Genomic DNA, 6,817 nt, shown 5'->3' with positions numbered 1-6,817 from the left:
TAATGCATTTGGACTCTGGAAGTTGGAAATTGGAGCACAGAGGCTATGGTTTAAGCTGACACAAACCTATTTAATGTTAGTGTGAGAATGCTAAGTAACAGCGAGTGTTAAGTGACCAGACAGCTCATATTTCACTTTGTGATTGGAGTGCACTTTGATACTTGTTTTATGAAAACCTTTGTAAGTTATAGGCAGAGGTTAACAGTAATCGCATTTTTTTCTTCCTCTGGTTTTAATAAATGCCTTTAGGGCATTTCATTCTGTTAAATCAAGCAGCAGACAAAAATGTAATGCACTGCTGACCTCTAAAGTGTGTGAAAAACTTAGTTCATAAAATATGTATGAGGAACACAGTGTTGCAATGATAATGATACTTCCTTTCTGGGTTATTCTGCTGAAGGAGTTGATGCATCAGCGTCTCTAGTTCTTGATTTCTTTTGATTGGAGTTGCTCTTACTTCATATTGTATTTAGTTTTCAATGAATTTTCTATTAGCATACCCAGACATACAATGGTTGCTTGGGGGGAGGGGGTACCAGTTGCCATGGCTATAGATTTTTTGTATTAGGAACACTTATAAATAGCATTCTTCTCTAGAAAGGAATATTTAAAAAAGGAATTAGTGTATATTGAAACATCAAATTTGTGTGTTTATGAGTGAAAAATAGGTCATTGTTTTGATCTAATTCTATTATGGTAAATGTGCATTCATATGGGATAGTTTCTTATATATATTCTGTTAAGAGCCACCTGTGCCTTTTACGTGAATGAATGTTTTACATTCTCTGCAGTGGGGTAGAAACAACAACAACATACTCAATATGTTTGTAAATAAACTTACGGCATGAAAAAAAAAATACATTCTCCACAATGTATCTTTCCTTTTTTGGTGAAAAACTATAAAACCATAGCTTCTGCTTCTTTACTACTCAGTCATTATATTATCTCCACAGGAGACAGATACACTGTTTGATGGTATGTTTGGAATTATAAATACACTAATCCCATTTTAAAATATAAGCTTACTTGATATAGGGTCACTAATTTATAGTACATGAAAAATAAGATAGAAACATGGCTGATATCTTGATAAATTCTTTCTTCATTTATAGTAGGTACATATAATTGAAGAATGCTTTTAAAAAATTAAGGAGCAGAGCACCTGGGGGGCTCAGTCAGTTACGTGTCTGATTCTTGATTTTGGCTCAGGTCACGATCTCAGGAGTGATTGAGCCCCAGTCTGGCTCTGTACTCAGTGGGGATTCTGCTTGAGATTCTCTTTGTTCCTCCCCCCATTTGCTTGTGTGTGCTTTTTTTTTTCTCTCTCTCTAAATAAATAAATCTTAAAATAAGTAAGGAGCAATTTAAATTTCCTCTGAAATTTTTAAGGCAAGATTAACATCTGGATCAGAAAAAAAATTATTCCTGGCTGTAGAGTTAAGATTAAACTTTATCCCCCCACCACCGCCAAAAGGTCTGGACTTTGGCCTCAGCAAAGGAAGTGATCTCTGAGCCCTTAGAGTGCTCTGCCTAAGGAGAGTAACTTTGTTTTTTTTTTGTTTTTGTTTTTTTTCAATTGGAATATGAATATATTTCTTTATTAGGATGCTCACAAGAAATGACACACTAGCACTGTCCTTCTGATGTGATAAAGAATACATACATCTGACCCACATCGTGGCAGGAAACAGGAGTCAGGGCTCTCAGAGCTGGTACCAAGTGTCCACTGAAGACATCTCCATTCCTTGATTCCAACATCTCTGCTGTAGCTTCCAGTCAGGTCTCCATGACTTGCCCAGACTTCTTCATTCCAGCATCAGCTGACCCTCTTTTTTCTAGCTACTGTGGACTCCTTCAAGACCTAGGTCAGCTGCCTCATGTCTAACTGGCCCAGGCAGCCTCTGGAATTCTGCAGCACATCTCTTTGGTATGCTGCCACCCCGCCACCCTCAGGGGCATGGTTGGGAGTTGGGGGAGAGGGGGAATAACATCACATGACCAAAGCAGACAGCAGGAGTGTATTGGCAAATGACACTTGGACATACACCTAACAATCTCACAGAATACATGCTTTCTCCCCAAATGATACATAACCCCCTAGAGGACAAACACATATGGAATGATTCTGTACTCCGGGCACAAGGGATACAAAGTGAATGGTGTTTGCATCTATCAGGTCCTACACACAACAGGAAGTTAGCGCCTGAATGTTGGAACCAGATCTCTATCCTAGCTCTTCCCTGCCTTTGAATGGTGTCACCACTCTGTTTCCGCCTGTTTTCGGCATTAGTTCATTTTTCAAAAGAGAGGATAGGACGGCAGAGAGAGGAGAACGGGAGATTGGGGTGGGGGGTTAATATGTGGCTAACAACCTATACAACAAAACAAAAATAATACAAAAATGCAAATAGTACTAGAATCTAATGAGAAGGTAGCTAGAGAAACTACATGTGGACACAGACCATATGATACATAACCCCAGGGGGAGGATTCGGGGGGGGGGGGCAGAGGCCACTGGTTTAGACTAAGAGCCTTTCAATGGACTGCTGAATATAGACTGGATCTGCTGCTTCAGCTGTGAGCCTTCTTTGATGGTGACAGAACAGGTGACGACAGGCCTGGAAACCCTGCAGGCCCGCCCAAGGGCCTGCTTGGAGTGCACAAACACGTAGGGCACATTCTTATCCTCACATAGCAATGGAAGGTGCAGGATGATCTCCAGGGGCTCAGCGTCTGCGGCCATCACGATGAACTCAGAGATGCCTCTGTTGAGGGTTTTGGTGGCTTCATTGGCTCCTTTCCGAAGCTGCTTGTAGTTACATGACTGCTGAACAAGGTCCAGTAGTTTCTTGGTGAGGTGGGCGTCTGCTAGGGGGTAGGCCTTTGGATTTACATCAGCCTCAGTCATATTTGCAATTCCGCAGTCCCAGAGTACCTTTGTTTACTTGGGGTCCTGGGTCACACCAGATAGTCTAATGATACGATTTATTGTGAGGGCTTTGGGCCACACAATATGAGCTCTATCAGGAGCTATAGGTCTGCCACATGGGCACTCAACCATGTTTACATGCTAGAGCCCTAATAAAACTGTATACACCCAAGCTCAGGTGAGCTTCCCTGGTTGGCAGTTCTCCATGCATGTTATCACACATCATTGCTGGGAGAATTTAGCATTTCCCACAACTCCAGTGGAAGAGGACTCATGGAAGTTCGGTGTGTGTGACTTTTCTGGGCTCTGTTCCATCTGTCTCTTCTCTTGGCTGATTTTAATCTGTATCCTTTCATATTATAAACCATAACAATGAGCATAACAGCTTTGAGTGACTTACTTGAGTCTGTCTAGAAAATTATTAAAGCTGAGGGTGGTCTTGGGAACCCTGGAATTGCAACTGATGTCAGAGTGAGGGTGGTCTTGGGACTGCGCCCTAACTTCGTGCTGATGATTTATTACAACAGGCCTTCCAGGGACGTAGAAGAGATAGCATTTCCTCTCTCTGGCATTTATTGTAACCATCTAGCTTTAAAGTGGTAGTTTATAGTCTCAGTTTTTTCCTAAATCAGAATGGCCTGTAAGTCAGTCCAAGTAACGGGAGTTTCTCAATATTATGGGTTTTCATATAGTAAGCATCCAAAGGTAAAATTTTTGATGTTACCCCTCTGTGCAAATTAGTGTTTTGACATGTCTGATGTTCATTTTATTTTAACTGAGAATTTCCAAACTTTGCATGATAGTTCACTCTAAGACCTTTAGAGTCAAACTCTCATAAGGCTCTCATCTCCTATAGATGGTGCTAGGCATTGTGTTATGGGAGTTGGCTAATAATATTTTCAGCATATAAATGAGAGAAATGTCAAAATATCATTTTAGTTTCTTATGTCTGTTCCTTCCTCTTGACTACTGATCATAATACTTTTTAAACTGAGCCTTAAGGGAAAGAATATGCTATAGTCTGGGGTCAGGGTCTCCCATCATAGCTTTGCTGTAACTGTAATTCCTTAAACTTTCTTGCCATCAGATTCTCCAAAAGGTGGCTTGTTTCTCCGTGAGCACTCCCTGGTCTCACATATACCATACAACCTGCCTCTGTCTTCAAGTCCTTGCTCTTTCTGTAATAGTATGTGCCCATAAAATTTCAAGACAGACTCATGGTTATCTGTCACTGAGATGGAAAAGAAAGAACTTTGTGCATGAGAGCCATTGAATCAGAGTAGTTTGATGAAGAACGTACTATAGCTGAAATATTGAGAGAAGAATTCTTAAAAAGTCATTAGCTAGATGGACATCTTGGCTCTTTCCATAGTTTGGCTTTGTGGACATTACTGCTATAAACATTGGGGTGCATGTACCCCTTCGGATCCCTACATTTGTATCTTTGGGGTAAATACCCAGTAGTGCAATTGCTGGGTCGTAGGGTAGCTCTATTATCAACTTTTTGCGGAACAGACATACTTTTTTCCAGAGTGGCTGCACCAGCTTGCATTCCCACCAACAGTGTAGGAGAGTTTCCCTTTCCCTGCATCCTTGCCAACATCTGTCATTTCCTGACTTGTTAATTTTAACCATTCTGACTGGTGTGAGGTGGTATCTCATGGAGGTTTTGATGTGGATTTCCCTGATGCCAAGCGATGTTGAGCACTTTTTCATGGGTCTGTTGGCCATTTGGATGTCTTCTTTGGAAAAATGTCTGTTCATTTTTTCTGCCCATTTCTTGATTGGATCATCTGTTCTTTGGGTGTTGAGTGTGATAAGTTCTTTACAGATTTTGGATACTAGCCCTTTATCTGATATGTCATTTGCAAATATCTTCTCCCATTCTGTCGGTTGTCTTTTGGTTTTGTTGACTGTTTCTTTTGCTGTGCAAAAGCTTTTGATCTTGATGAAGTCCCAGTAGTTGATTTTTGCCCTTGCTTCCCTTGCCTTTGGTGATGTTTCTAGGAAGAAGTTGTGGCTGAGGTCGAAGAGGTTACTGCCTGTGTTCTCCTTTAGGATGTTGATGGACTCCTGTCTCGCATTTAGGTCTTTCATCCATTTTGAGTCTATTTTTGTGTGTGGTGTAAGGAAATGGTCCAGTTTCATTCTTCTGTTCGTGGCTGTCCAATTTTCCCAACATCATTTGTTGAAGAGACTGTCTTTTTTCTATTGGACATTCTTTCCTGCTTTGTTGAAGATTAGTTGACCATAGAGTTGAAGGTCCATTTCTGGGCTCTCTATTCTGTTCCATTGATCTATGCAACTGTTTTTGTGCCAGTACCATACTCTCTTGATGATGACAGCTTTGTAATAGAGCTTGAAGTCCAGAATTGTGATGCTACCAGCTTTGCTTTTCTTTTTCAACCTTCCTCTGGCTCTTTGGGGTCTTTTCTGGTTCCATACAAATTTTAGGATTATTTGTTCCATTTCTTTGAAAAAAGTGGATGGTATTTTGATGGGGATTGCATTAAATGTGTAGATTGCTCTAGGTAGCATTGACATCTCCACAATATTTGTTCTTCCAGTCCATGAGCATGGAACGTTTTTCCATTTCTTTGTGTCTTCCTCAATTTCTTTCATGAGTATTTTATAGTTTTCTGAGTACAGATTCTTTACCTCTTTGGTTAGATTTATTCCTAGGTATCTTATGGTTTTGGGTGCAATTGTAAATGAGATGGACTCCTTAATTTCTCTTTCTTCTGTCTTTTTGTTGGTGTATAGGAATGCCACTGATTTCTGTGTATTGATTTTATATCCTACCACTTTACTGAATTCCTGTATGAGTTCTAGCAGTTTTGGGGTGGAATCTTTTGGGTTCTCCACATAAAGTATCATATCATCTGCAAAGAGTGAGAGTTTGACTTCTTCTTTGCCGATTCGGATGCCTCTTTCTTTTTGTTGTCTGATTGCTGTGGCTAGGACTTCTAATACTATGTTGAACAGCAGTGGTGATAGTGGACATCCCTGCCATGTTCCTGACCTTAGGGGGAAAGCTCTCAGCTTTCCCCCATTGAGAATGATATTTGCCGTCGGTTTTTCATAGATGGCTTTTATGATATTGAGGTATGTACCCTCTATCCCTACACTCTGAAGAGTTATGATCAAGAAAGGATGCTGTACTTTGTCAAATGCTTTTTCTGCATCTACTGAGAGGATCATATGATTCTTGTTCTTTCTTTTATTAACATATTGTATCACATTGATTGATTTGCAGATGTTGAACCAACCTTGCGGCCCAGGAATAAATCCCACTTGATCGTGGTGAATAATCTTTTTAATGTACTGTTGGTTCCTATTGGCTAGTATTTTGTTGAGAATTTTTGCATCCATGTTCATCAGGGATATTGGTCTGTAATTCTCCTTTTTGATGGAGTCTTTGTATGATTTTGGGATCAAGGTAATGCTGGCCCCCAAAATGAGTTTGGAAGTTTTCCTTCCATTTTTATTTTTTGGAACAGTTTCAGAAGAATAGGTATATATATATACAATGAAATATTGTGCAGCCATCAAAAAACCCCGAAATCTTGCCATTTGCAATGCCATGGATGGAACTGGAGGGTATTATGCTAAGCGAAATAAGTCCATCAGAGAAAGGCATATATCATACAATCTCACTGATAGGAGGAATTCTTAATCTCAGGAAACAAACTGAGGGTTGCTGGAGTGGTGGGGGGTGGGAGGGTTGGGGTGGCTAGGTGACAGACATTGGGAGGGTATGTGCTATGGTGAACGCTGTGAATTTTGTAAGACTGTTGAATCACAGACCTGTACCTCTGAAACAAATAATACATTATATGTTAAAAAAAAAAAAAGAAAAGAAAAAGAAGAAGATAGTAGGAAGGGAAA

The 6,817-nt window shown here is 40.2% G+C and overlaps 1 pseudogene; it reads right to left on the bottom strand.

Moving 5' to 3' along the window:
• Positions 1–2,465: 2,465 nt before the first annotated feature.
• Positions 2,466–2,922, bottom strand: LOC112829933 (NHP2-like protein 1 pseudogene; annotated as a pseudogene).
• Between the last annotated feature and the right edge of the window lie 3,895 nt (positions 2,923–6,817).

The sequence above is a fragment of the Callorhinus ursinus genome, unplaced genomic scaffold (genome assembly GCF_003265705.2).
Source record: "Callorhinus ursinus isolate GAN/ISIS: 27379988/994484 unplaced genomic scaffold, GSC_fseal_2.0 scaffold1, whole genome shotgun sequence".
Taxonomy (NCBI): Eukaryota; Metazoa; Chordata; class Mammalia; order Carnivora; family Otariidae; genus Callorhinus; species Callorhinus ursinus.
The sequence above is the reverse complement of the archived record's forward strand: the minus strand, read 5'-3'. Positions and strand labels throughout refer to the sequence as shown.